The sequence below is a fragment of the Eptesicus fuscus genome, chromosome 2, assembly GCF_027574615.1.
Source record: "Eptesicus fuscus isolate TK198812 chromosome 2, DD_ASM_mEF_20220401, whole genome shotgun sequence".
NCBI classification, from domain to species: domain Eukaryota; kingdom Metazoa; phylum Chordata; class Mammalia; order Chiroptera; family Vespertilionidae; genus Eptesicus; species Eptesicus fuscus.
In genome coordinates this window covers 56387054-56401700 of record NC_072474.1, presented here as the reverse complement: position 1 = coordinate 56401700, position 14647 = coordinate 56387054, and positions in this window count along the sequence as shown.

Below are 14647 nucleotides of genomic sequence, written 5' to 3'. Positions count from 1 at the left end.
GGGAAGCAGCCGGGGTCTGGGGGTGCTGGAGGGAAGCCAGTGCCGGGGGAAGGAAGGCCTACTCTTGTATGAATTTTCATGCATCAGGCCTCTAGTATATATATAAAATATTGGCCTTAAAATTATTTCTTAAATAAGTAATTTATATGTAGTACACCAGTAGTTTCAAGTCACTACTGCACTATGGTACTTGTTTTAGTGTGTAAGGAATGGCTTTTTTTTTTCTCTCTTTTTTCCTATGCCCTTTTAATAGAAACTTCCAATACCCGGGACTCTAGGAATTTTGTGTCATTTTGGTTCAATGCTCATCTAGATTCAGATATGATGATATGAGGTTTCATGCTGTTTGAAGAAGCTGGGGTTCATCTGTGTGATGCTTTGAAAATGAGAAGAAAGGGCTTTCCTATATTTGGAAGTGTCCTGGCAATGAGCAAAGGGTAAAGAAAATCACTGCAGAATGCTGTTTGTTCAATCCAAAAAGCAGTCTGCTATTTTATGAGCCATTTTTATTCTTTGACTGGCTTCCCTGGAGAGATTCAAATAAAGAAGTTTGAAATACACCAGGTTGAAAGGCTGAATATGTCAAGAGTATGGATCACTGAAGCAAGATCTTCATCTTGCAGCTTAATTTTCTGGCTAGAGCACTTTACAAATGAAAGGAGACACTCATGATTACTGCTGATGCCTCAGACTGCAGGAACATCAATGAGTCTCCAAGGGGTTCAAAATATTTCAGCACATTGAACATCAATGGGGAAGCCTCTCTTTACAGAACAGGTGCTACAGACCTTACCTAATTTCCAAATTCTTCCTTTCAGTCATACAATATATACTTTTTACACTCTACAGCATGAGCCAAGGCAAGCAAACTGTAAACAGATTTTGTCATTTTATGCAACATGAAAACCAACAGCTTTACTGCACAGTGTGTGCAGGCAATATACAGCTCTGCATCCTTTGAATATTTCTATTTCTTATTATTTTTATGTCATTAATTCTCTTGTAATTTCTTAAGCAGAATGCACATGTACTGAATTCTGTGGTGTTTGGCAGTTGAGGCGATTCAGTAAGTGTGTGCTATAAATATGTCAAGTTCCAAAATATTTTTATGCAAATTGTACTGATAGACAATAAATGCACTTTTCAACTCTACCAGAAAGATCCTGGCATGGAATAGTGAGTTTGAAGTTCAATGTAGAGAATTAAAAGCTTTAGATTCATAGGAGTGTTTCCATCCCTCCTCCAACTAAAAATTAATTACTCTGAAAAACATGTGAGGCAAGGGTAGGTAGTAAGATGTTACAATGGTGAGATGAAAGAATATTTCCCCAACCCAGAATTATGCTCTCCTTGCAAAGAAAGGGAATTACTAAGTTTTGTCAGGCAAATGCCCCTTTGAATTTTAGAATTTAAGTCTAAATAAATCCATAAAAATAAATATAAGCCATGGGCAGAGACTTTGAAAATAGAAGATGACCTATAAGAAATGGGAAACCACACACAAATATCATGTTGATAGTATTGTCACAAAATACATACGAGAGCCAAAGTATGAGTCATCTAAAGAAATGAGCAGGACCACACTGTGAGCTCTTCGCAAAGCTCAGGTATAAAAAATGGCATGTGCAAAGTGTAGGAGGAGGAAATCAATATAAAAGATGAATTTCAAAATAATATACAACATCTAATAATGATGTCAGGAAAGCTAAAGGTAAAACAAGAGGTGAAAACAGAAAGATAGGAAATGGTTAGAAGATAAAGAATTAAAAAGGACTGCTCTGATCCCTTGGGATCAATGGTAAAATGCTGATGGTGAAACAGGAGAAAGTAGAAGGCCACTGATATTTTCTGACATTCAATGGATTATCATTTGTTTTATTCATTTATGTATTTGTTTTTTTATTGTGCACACACTATATGCTAGACAAAATATAAGGTTCTATCTGGAAAGAATAATGTCCATTCAAACGGAAAATATAAGAATAAAATAAACATGACTAAAATAAGTTTAAAATGTATCTTTGATGACTAGTAGTAGAGCACATAACTTCTCAAGATCATTGTCTATTATTATAATATTATTTAGAGCCAACATTTATCTAATATTATTTGCCTTGAACTGTGCCAAGGTATTAAATGTGTTTTACCTCATTTAATCTTTATTTCAAATTGTTAACCTAAGTTCAACATGAGGTACAAAGAGGTAAATTTCTAGAACTGTTTTCTTCAAAGCAAGAGTCTACCTCCCTTTCATTTTCTGAGTCTCCTCCAATCCCTGACCTTACTTGAGGCCTACCTACCACTATGGAAACTTCAAGGTTCTTTTGGCAGCCAGAAAGCAAGCAGACCCAGCACAGCTGGCTAAGTCTCCCACACAGAGGCTCTGCTCAGTCTTCAGCAGAAATGCAAAGTTGCAGTTATGGGAACAAGCCACACTCTTAACGAGGCCTTTTCTGATGCTCACCTTTTGTCCCTGCACCCTAACTATTATATCACACTGTTTTATTTTTATTTATTTTACTGAGGGATGTTTGAAAATTTTTTTTGTGAATGTGTGTGTCTAATAAATGTTACCCTCCCTAGAAAGTTCTATGAGAAGAGGGGATTTGTTTGTCTTTTTTTATGCTGCTCCCCCACTCCCCCAGTATCAAAAACAATGCCTGTCGCCTAGTGGGCACCCAGTATATATATAATTATATATATATATATATATATATATATATATATATATATATATATATATATATATTATATATAAATATTATATATAATTATTTTATGAATTATGAGACAAAAAGTCACATGGGGGCATTTATAACTTTCTATCTCTACAAAAACAGTAAGCTAAAAGCAATACCACATGATCTCACTCATTTATGGATAATAAAGAACATTACAAACTGTTGAACAAAAATAGACAGAGGCAAAGAAGCATCGAACAGACTGTCAAACTACAACGGGAAGGTAGGAGAGGGTTGTGGGGGTAAGAGATCAACTGAAGGACTTGTATGCATGCAGATAAGCACAACCAACAGATGCAAGACACTGGGGGTGGGGGGACGAGGGCAAGTGATGGGGAGTAGGGGTGACCGGGAGGAGGTCAGTGGGAAAAAAAAAAAGGAGACATATGTACTACTATTTGTAATACCTTAAACAATAAAATTTAAAAAAAAAGAAAAAAAAAGCAATACCACAATCATAGGGAAATTGAATATTACCATCACTGTAAAAATATTGAAAGATGCAGAAATGGTCATTTCTATATCAAAACACATTTTTCTCTGGATTGGCTGATGAAATAAAGGATAGTTCTAAAAGCTTGATGTTTGAGAAATAACTTTTGTCTTGCTACATGGCCCAGTGGAGAATGGGACGCCATTTGGCCATAGGACCTAAACTGCCTCCTTTGAATAAGATGTATATTGTACACCTTGCCTAAGGCAGGCTTGCTTATCAGGCCTTAATAATTATGTAGGGACAAAAATGAATCCAAGCAGATAATAAAGGCACAAAGTAAAATCCACCTTCTCTCACACAAGACTTGACATTTAGTAACAAGGAGATTTTAGAAAGAGGTATGAGACTATATTTCTGAATGACTCTTGCCCCTGTTTTTTATATCTATGCTAGCACCACAATCTTCAGATACTAACAAAACATTTCTCATATTCTAGAACAAAAGATGTAAATCAGTGAACTGATGCCTTTAGAGTTTGAGTCTTATGTATCATACAGAGATCCAGTAAAGGATAATGTAATGACTTATTTATTGAATTAAAATACATCCTAGATTGCTCAGAATAATCACTATAGTTAGCTGTTGAGTGTAATTATCAATAGTGTCCTCTCACTGGTAAAGATAGTGATTTTAACGGCAAAGTGTGTGATACTCTATCTAATAAACACATGTTTAGAAGCATCTAGGTGAGGACATTTTATATTGCTATAGAGAGTGCTAGGTTATAGTGGAAGGCTACTGTAAACTTATACAGGTGACAATAGGTTAGATAAAGGCTCTCCTCCCTCAGAATGAAACTTAGGTTTGTCTTAACAGAAAAGGAACCTTGACTAATAAGATACTACTAAAAGCAATACCACAATCACAGGGAAATTGAATGTTATCATCACTGTAAAAATATTGAAAGATGCAGAAATGGTCATTTCTATATCAAAACAAATTTTGAGTACATGCAATGGACACTGAAAAGGGGAGTTATGCATCAGAGCTATTGCTTTGTGACCAGTAGCAAGAACAAGAACTCTTTTGTCAAACTTTTGTCAATCTTTCATCTTGCTATATCATGGATAGTTCTGTTTTAACTCATATTTTTTTCTGTCAATATTATATAAAAACAATGTCCAATGCTGGATATATTTACAAATTAGTTCATGAAGTGCATAATATTTAGAAGTAATTTTAACAGAAGTAGAGGAGATGCTGATACCCTGAAATTGGAGATCGATACAGAAATGAATTCCTTTCGTTCTCCTTAGAAAGGATGTTTGCATTTTGTTTACAGGGGCCTTGTTTTCATTGTTGTTATGTTCAAATATACTTGTGAAAGACTAAATATATATGAATGTTAGTTCTCCAGAAAATGGACATTTATTTTTTTATCTGAAATGCATTCATTCCCACTTTGTATTGGGGACAGGGGCATCTATTGAGACTTCTGCCTCCCTGTATGGAAGTTGAAATGGGTTTTATGTATCCCTTGGTCCTATGGAGCAGGCATCTGATCTAGTCTGGCAATAGTTGCTCCAACTCAGTATAGTGAATATTGCAAACAAACTATGCAATCATATAAGAACAAATGGATATTTATTTTAAATTGTAATAAACTCCCAAGCAGCAGTATACAGAACCGTAGTATTCACTGGTAGCAACAACAGCCAATTCTCATTCCAACCAGGGTATTCCCCTGGCCTGATCTTGGCTGCTGCTCCTGCTCCTGTTGCAGCTTCTCATGGATTCTTTGAATGGTCAGATGGTCTTTCAATAAATCTCTTGTTTTCTTGGATTAGCTAGAGTCGATTATTTTTTGTTTGCAATCAAGAAATCTGACTGATACACAAGTGTGGTAAAAATAATAAAAATGCATGTATAGGTTTTTCTACTATAAGCAAAAATTTCACATAGCTTTAATATAGTAGCTTACATACAGTAAGATCTAATGCTTTTAGCTGATCCAAGAATTAATGCAAAGAAAAAAATATAATGTATCTTACAGAAAGACTAGTGAAAACATAAGCTAGGTTAATAAGCGTGATACACAAGAAAGATGTACTAGTTCTTCTTTTTTTTAAATAAATCTTTATTGTTCAGATTATTACAATTGTTTCTCCTTTTCCCCCCCCCCCATATCTCCCCTCCACCCAGTTCCCACCCTCCCTCTGCCCTTACCTCCCCCCTGCTGTCCTTATCCATAGGTGTATGATTTTGTCCAGTCTCTTCCCGTACCCCCCACACAGACACCCCTTTCCCCCTGAGAATTATCAATCCACTCCCATTCTATGCCCCTGATTCTATTGTGTTCACCAGTTTATTCTGTTCTTCAGATTTTTAATTCACTTGACTTTTAGAATCACTTGTTGATAAGAATGTATTTGTTGTTCATAATTTTTATCTTTACTTTTTTCTTCTTTTTCCTCTTTTTAAAGAATACCTTTCAGCATTTCATATAATACTGGTTTGGTGGTGATGAATTCCTTTAGCTTTTTCTTATCTGTGAAGCTCTTTATCTGCCCTTCAATTCTGAATGATAACTTTTCTGGGTAGAGTAGTCTTGGTTGTAGGTTCTTGCTATTCATCACTTTGAATATTTCTTGCCACTCCTGTCTGGCCTGCATAGTTTCTGTTGAGAAATCAGCTGATAGTCGTATGGGTACTCCCTTGTAAGTAACTAATTGTTTTTCTCTTGCTGCTTGTAAGATTCTCTCTTTGTCTTTTGCCCTTGGCATTTTAATTATGATGTGTCTTGGTGTGGTCCTCTTTGGATTCCTTTTGTTTGGGGTTCTGTGTGCTTCCTGGACTTGTAAATCTATTTCTTTCACAAGGTGGGGGAAGTTTTTGGTCATTATTTCTTCAAATAGGTTTTCAGCATCTTGCTCTCTCTCTTCTTCTGGCACCCCCATAATTCTGATGTTGGTACGCTTGAAGTTGTCCCAGAGGCTTCTTACACTATCTTCAACTTTCTGAATTCTCTTCTCTTCTTGCTTCTCTGGAGGAGTGTCCTTTGCCTCTTTGTATTCCAAATCTTTGACTTGATTCTTGCGTTCCTCTAGTCTTCTGTTGGGTCTCTGTATAATATTTTTTATTTCAGTCAGTGTATGTTTAATTTCTAGTTGGTCCTTTTTCATATCCTCGAGGGTCTCATTAAATTTATCGGCCTTTTCCATGAAATTCTTGAAAAACCTTATAACTGTGGTTTTGAACTCTATGTCCATTTGTTTGTTCTCCTCCATTTCTTTCATTTGGGATCTGTTTCCTTGGCTCCTCATTTTCGCTGCTTCCCTGAGTTGGTAGGTAGCTTTGTGTACTAGGTGTCCTATTGGTTCAATGGGTCAGCCTTCCAGTTACCTGAGGTGGACGCTCTTAGTGCACCCCTTTGTGGACTGTGTGTACAGCCTTGTTGTAGTTAAGTCTTGATTGTTGTTGGTGTCACTGGGAGGAATTGACCTCCAGGCCAATTGGCTGTGAGGACCCGCTGTGTCTATAATGGAAGAATTGCTGTGCCGGAGACACATTTATGGGGCAGGGACTTGTTCCAGTAGGGCTTTGGCACTCACTGAGTCTGCCTCTTGAATGTGTCCCTTATGAGAGTGGTTGAAATCTGGTGTCGTTTCACACCGACCACTAGATACCCTAGATTCTGGATCTCCAATGGAGTGCAGGTCAGCTACTGTCTGAGGCCACCCAGCAGGAGCTACAGCAAGAACTAGTTTTCTCCTCTTTGCTTGGGGTTTGGCGGTTTTGGAGCAATCTGACTGGAGCTGTAGTTTATTTGGTTAAGCTTCCACAGAACAGGCCATTTATATGCAAAAGCCGCTGTGTGGATCCTGGGCGGGTTTGTAGAATGTGCGGGGCAGGGCCTCAGGGCGGGGCAGGGTCTCAGGGTGTCACTAGGCTAGGGCGTGGCAAACAGCGACGGCTGCCATCAGCCGTCTCTGCCTTTCCGCATTTCCAAGTCCTCGCGTCACACGCTCCAGCACAGTAAACACTGATTGCTGGGCACACCTCTGCAAGAAAGTCACTCTCACTTTCTGACCCGATGGCCAAGAATCCAGCTTCTCCCCGTAGGTATCTGGGTCCCCCACGTGTCCCCAGAAACTGGATTTCAGAGTGATTGGGAGCTTATCTCCCTTCAGGTTGGAAAAAAAGCCACGCGCCCAGTTGCCGGCCACCAGCCTGATTCGCGTGCCTCCATACCTCAGCTTTTCCACGTTTGTTCTCCTTTCTTTTTCCTTCTTAGTTGTAAATTTACCACTCAGCCAGCTTTCCCGTGGTTCTGGGTGGTAGACGTTTTGTCTTTTAGTTGTATTTTTGAAATTGTTGTGTGCCGCGGCAGTTTAGTTGTTTAACTATGCCACCATCTTGGTTCCTCAAGATGTACTAGTTCTAACAACCCATCCAGGATCAAAGATTAGAAGTTACAGAGCTGATGATTTCAGCTAAATACCATATGGACTATTTAATAAATTGTTTTATAATGGAATTATCTCACGTGGAGGAAAGTGCAGTGAAATGAGACTTTGTTCTAGATCTTATTCCCATGTCTAACACTTACTGCCCATGTGATTTTCAGCAAATAAGTTCTCTAAATAGAGTGCCTTCATTTATATAATAAAAAACCTATAAGGCTAAACACAGTCTTGTCATTTTATTGATTTCTTATTTATGAATTAAATAAGTCTTTGACACAAGTTCACTCTACTTATTTATGTTAGAGTTTTTAGCTTTAAAAAAAGTATCCTTTAACAGTAAGATGTCCGTATGGACTCATCTTCTAGAGCCAATTAAACTGTATAGCCCCATAATTACATCTCATGGGCTGTTTAAGTCCAGGCGAGTATTTTCTTGATTCCCAGAGTAAATCACAAACAGCAAAAGAATTTTACTTCTGCTGCCTCTCTCATTCTGTATTTTCTTCAGATTCAGTATTTTTATTTTTTTTGGACAAGTTTATTTTTTATTCTAGTCTAAATTTGGCTTCACCATTGGTGGCAGCAGTATTTGGGAGTCAGATGTTATTTTTCTGATCATTTGGTGATTTCTGTTGAGGAAAAAAAAGGACCTATCAGGTGAGAGGTGACTGAGTATTTGTTCTGTTAATCTTTTTCTGATCATCTTTTGCAATAACATCCAAAGATGTTCACCAACATTTCTCCCATCACTATATCCTACTACTACTTCTTTCTTCAAGAACTGGGATCCTTTACCATCTTTTTGAATCTGGGCTGGCCTTGTGACTTGCTTTAATCAATAGCATGTGGAAGAGTATAATACACCTGTTCTAGGCCAGCCTGGTGTGATGTTTGACAGCATCCACTTTTGCTCTCTTGATGCTATAATTTAACATTTAAAAACTCAAATTATCCTGCGAGAGAGGGAGATACCAAGGCACATTTGTCCCAGCCATTTGCTTCTTAATTCTGTTTAATATTGTAATTATGCATTTGGGTTATGTTAAAAATAATAATATTGCAATTATTCATTTTTGCCTACTTCAGGAAGTAAAAAAGGAAGTGTGTGACTATAGAGGGTTTTATTATGTGGGTTCATGGTCCTTGCGGTTTTGCTAAAATGTTTATGCGTGACAAATAGTTCTCCAAAAGCAACTTAAAGTTGTGGGTTATTTTCCTTAAAGACAAGTTAGTTACTTTGATTGAAACTTATAATATGAGGGGTTGAGATTATGATATGAAAAATAGCAAAGAGTGAATATATAAAGGATAATGAAGGCAACTACTCCTGACATTAATATCATAATGGGAATATAATAATGCTGTTATTTTAAACATAATTTCTTCTATTTTTCTTTTAATTCATTTTTTGCTGTATTCTTAATAATTTTTATTCATTCTCTTGCCTTTATATTTGAACAGCTGAATTAAACTCATGTATGCACTATAAAGATAGATGCAATGACTCACTTGGACTGTATAAAAATATTTTTATTTTTTATTTTTGTTTTAAAATTTCTTTATTGATTAAGGTATCACATATCTGTCCTTATCCTCCCATTCCCATCCGACACCCCTCCTCACACATGCCCCCACCCCCCTGTTGTCCTTAACCACTGGTTAGGCTCATATGCATGCACACAAGTCCTTTGGTTGATCTCTCCCCTTTACCCCCACCCTTGGCCGACAGCAGCTGCCCTCTCACTCCAACAAGAATTGTTTGAGTTGTCTTGTACCCATGGTGTGGGGAAGTGGGTTTACGATATCTAAATCCAGCCTACCACCAAGAATGCTCAGGACCTACTCAAGAAGGCAAATAATCCTTTCCACTAATATTTACAGGGTAAAATAAGATTGTTGTTAGAGTAATAAATTTGACAGTAAAATAGTAGTCAAGTTTTCAGGCAAATTTAAATTGGCTAGTTGAAACAAGCAAATATGCTAGAAAAATTAATGGTACTAGACAAAAAGGTGTTCCTAAAGTGTTAACTAAAATTTTTATTGGTATTTCATCTCATGATAAAATTGCACACCATGTAATGAACCTAAAACAGTAATATTATAGTGCAAAAAATTAAGATTTAAAAGCCATCAAGACTACATTATAAAATTTTCAAAAGCCTCCTAATATTTAAATCAAGAAAGGGGGGGATAGTAGAAGAATATCATGTAAGGAAAAATATCCTGTAAGTAAATTACATCTATAAAATTAATACTTTTTTATTTTTAATGAGAATTTAATTTTTGCTCTTTAAAAAGAGGAAAATTATGCTTCTATATCTTTGTTTTGAGCATTAAAATCAAGTATTTTCTTGAATTCACAAATAAAAAAATTAGGCCTAAAAGAATTGCATCAATTTTCAAATTTTCCACTTGAAATCTTCAGTAGAACTATTTTTTCCTCTCTCCAGAAGGTCCTCACCATTGACCTAGATGACAGCTTCAGAGGTGCTGCACATGGAGCAGTGAGGGAGGATGGGGACACTGGTCTAGCACCCAGTTCTGCTGAATCAACCCTGGTGATCATTGGAGTGGCAGATGCCGCAGCCAGACTGACTCACCCAGTTTTTTTGAAAAATTAAATGTTTTCTTTTAATCACTGTAGGTATTAGAAATATCAAGGTCTGATGGACACAATTTCTGCATAATAAGGTCAACAGTTCTGCATGATTCTGGTGAGCACTAGTATATGTTTTTATGCCTGGCAGTTTCTAATACCTGCCCTTTTTCCTGAGCAGTGATAAACACATGTAATGTTACCATTGAAAAGGTGCTTATTTCAAATTCATTGTCAATTATTTTTCTTTATAAATAATATATCAATTTCTTTACAATACTTAACTCTCATTATCGTTCATGTGATATGTATTTCTCTCTTTGATCATAGAAACAGACAAGACATTTTTCCATAGGGAGGCATCAGTCTTCTGGATTGCTTATTTGATTGCTTTAACCCTTAACCAGTAAACATCTGGCAAAGCAAGGCATTGTTGCAGTACTAAATCTGAAAGCTTTTGTTTTTTAAGTTTCTTTTCATTCTGATTTTTAAAAATCATTACTTTCTTTGGAGAGGAAAGAAAAAGCTATTACTATAGAAAAGCATGATTACACATTGTGAATTTTTAAAATATGGAGCACAAATCTCAACATGAATATAGATGCCTACACTATCAGAATAGTTATATTTGGTTTTGTTTTTCCAGCTTTTGTCAAAATATCTTCACACTCATCACTTTAATTTTAGGTTATGTCAACCAGAGAGACTTTCTCATAAACTGAAGTTCTCATTTGGCTATATTTCTCTCACACTGAAGAATAACAGAATATTGACTAATAGTCTGCTAAAATCACAAATGCATATTTGTAAATCTAAATTAGTGTTGTTCAGTGTGCTTATGTTAGATTTATGTGCAAATGTATGGCCTTATGTATTTCTATCCTTACAGCATATCTTTATCTACCTGACTACCTATATCCACATTTTTGTGTGTGTACATACAACACATAGACACACACATACTTCCAGTATTCCTTTCTATGTCTATAATGAAATCACTGATATAAATGAGAAGGCACTCAATTATACTTTGAAACTATTTCTAGATGTCATTATTAATCATTATTTAAAAATCATTTTTACATATATATTTCAATATGCACATATATGTATATGTATATGTATATGTGCATGTATATGTATACATGTGTATATTAATATTCTTACTAAGCATGCTAGACACAAACAGGTTGCTTAGAATCATAGCTATGGCCAAAGAATAACTGTTCTGTTTTTTGTTACCACATTCCCCAAGGACTCTATTATTACTTCCATTGGGACCAATTTAAAACTATACAGCCCTCTTCTCATGGATTGAATAAGGCAATGTATCATTGTTTAAGTGTGCTACTCAAAAATTTGGAACCCAGAGGGAAAACATAGGAAAACTGAATAAACAAAAACCAACCATCATTCCCACCAATATTCTTTTTACAAAGTTTTAGAAATAACTTTTCACTAATTTATTTATAATGTTTAAGATATTAAAAACAGGGAGTCAGGATATTCAATTTATATTCTTTACATTTTTTCCCTTTGGGAAAGTACTTAATATTTGTACCATGTGAGATATTATATTATAGTAAACCCCATAAAGAAAAAGCAATTTTATTTAAAAGCAGGTACTAGCATATACAAGTTATTTTGTTAACTGTTTTATATACATAAAACCATTAAAGGATCATCATAATACTATGAAGTTAGCTATTTTTCCTATTTTACCAAAGAAGCAGAGATTTCAATGTTATTTGAATCACTTTCTGACTCTAAAATTCACAATATCCTAACAAACATAACTTGCTCATTTCTGCATATTCATATCTTTACACAATAATTGCCTTACATATTTTATATGCATACATTCCTTTACAAACTTAGCAATTATTTAATGACTATTCAATAAAATGCTAAAATGCACTTTACTGAGAACAAGCAGCGACCTCCTTTGCATTGTCTTTGCAGAAATATGACTCCAAATCACTCTCTGTCCCCTTTAATTTTGTTCATAGAACTGCTTTCTGAACTTGCCATATTTATGTTATGCATTTGTTTTGTTTTATTTTTTTGTATTTATTGTTTGTTCTCCACAATAGATTTTAGGCAAAACGACAACACAGGGACTGTATATCCAGTGCTTGGAACAAAATAAGTATTAATGAAATACTTGATGATGGACAGAGTAAATGAAAGAGTGTGTAAATGAGTCCTAGGAACTGTGATAAATGAAGTTAGATTGTTTTTAACTCTGTAACGGTGCTTTGCTACCAGCTGGTAGACAGCAATTCTCAGGAGCTCAAATTGCATGAAACCAGGAAGTTTTAAATTAAAGGTCACCTTCTGGTATGAGATCCACACGTACTTAGTTCCAAAACTCTGGTTTAGGGGGAATTATGATATTCCAAAGCTTTTCATTAATTCTCAAAATTATTCATCTTGTTTACCAAATATTAAAAGTTGTCTAGGGAGACTTATAAAAGGTCAATAGCTCCACCTCATCTTAGTTCAGGATTGTATCAAACCCAAATCTTGCTTTGACTCTAACAAAATTCTGCATAAATTAAAAATATAACCGCACTGATTTTAAAAAGTGAGAATGAAATAATGAAAAAAAATATTGTTTTATTGTTAAACACCTCTAATTAGCATACAAGTAAGCAAAATTAAATCATTTAATGAAATAAAAACATGCAAGGCCTATTTTCTACATAATAATGTAAAATGCCCAGCAAAATTCATAGTTAAGGCACTTAGTTATATATACTTACATTATATTTATATAGTACTATTATTAAAGTATCATAATTCAGTTAATGCTCACATGAACACTTAAAACTTGACATGGCAAGTGCCATTTTATTGTGTCATTTTGTAATAAAATGTTAATTGAATGCTTACCAGGTGCCACAGTGAGCAAAACAGACATATTACCTTTTATTCTCTATGATAGAAAGACACTAACCAGTGACACAGATAAACCAAGTTGTTTTAAACAGTCTGACAAAAAAAAAAAATAGCACAGAAAAAATTTATAATCGGGGGAAATGATTTTGTCTGAGAGTTAAGGGATGCCTTTCTAAGAAAGTGATTTTTTAACTTAAACCTGAAGAATCGGTAGAAATTAACTGGTAAAGAGACACTGAAATGATTCTGTATTAGAGAAAAAGTAATCAGCGAGTGAAAATAGCCTAGCCAAGGAAGAGAGCTGGTACTAGAACCTAACCCTTCTAACATAATGCAATCTTATGCAGTAACAAAGGGAGTAGTTGCAATTCATTTGAGTACATGAACAAATTAGTCAACAAAGTGGATGGTTTTCTATGTTAATTAGACTATTGGTCTGGCTACTGTAAGAAAGATCAAGTAACACTGGCAGAAAGTAAAGTATTGCAATAGTTGTGCCATAGGACACTTGTATGCCAGTAGGAGATGGATTTGATACATCAGCTACTTGCCCAGCGTGCTATACAGATAGCATTTCTAACTGTGCCACAATGTGAAAAATAGTGTGAAGCACTGGCTTATACAAGGTAGAGTTTTTTATTTACCTCTTAAATAACAATCTGAGCATTATCACTCCAGGGCTGTTACTGTAGCACCTCAACATCCAGGATCCAGGACCATTGAATGATCTCACACTGACATCTATATAAGCACTGCCTCAGACAAATGGTCTGAGATGGCACATGGCTATATCTGTACTCTAAATTGTTTGAAGGCTCAGCCCTACCCTGCATAGGTACAGTGCAAGAGTTGAACACATCACTTACATTCTTATCATATTGGCCATAAGATGGTCACTGAGCATGATAAACTTCAAAGGAATATGGAATCGTACTCTTTCTTTTGGATGTACTTGCTCCTAGCTGCAATCAAAGGGTTTGTGTGGGTAATGGCTCATTTATCCCACAGGTATTATTGAGTGACTTCTAGGCATCAGTGCTTTTCTAAGTAGAGATGCATTAGAGAGCTACATCAGTGAACAAAATTAAAAAGTCTACGCTTAGTTTTACATTCTAATAGGGAAGACAGGCTATAAATACTAAACATTAAGGAAAAGATAAAAAATGATTTTTTATTTACAATTTATTACAATTACATCTGGATCTAAGACAGACAAGTGTCTCTGGGAAGGAAATGGCTAAAGATTAAATTTGTCAAAATCATATCATCTTTCATCTCCATTTATTTGCCCCCCTTCACTACCCCCTCATCTCTCTTCCCTCTGGTAATGACCATGGTGTTGTCTGTCTATGAGTTTTTGTTTGTTTGTTTTTCTTGTTTGTTAATTTGTTGCTCTCAGTTTTATACGCTATATATGAGTGAAATTATATGGTTCTTAACTTTTTCTGACTGCCTTATTTAGCTTAGCATGCTATTCTCAAGGTCCATCCATGTTGTCACAAATGA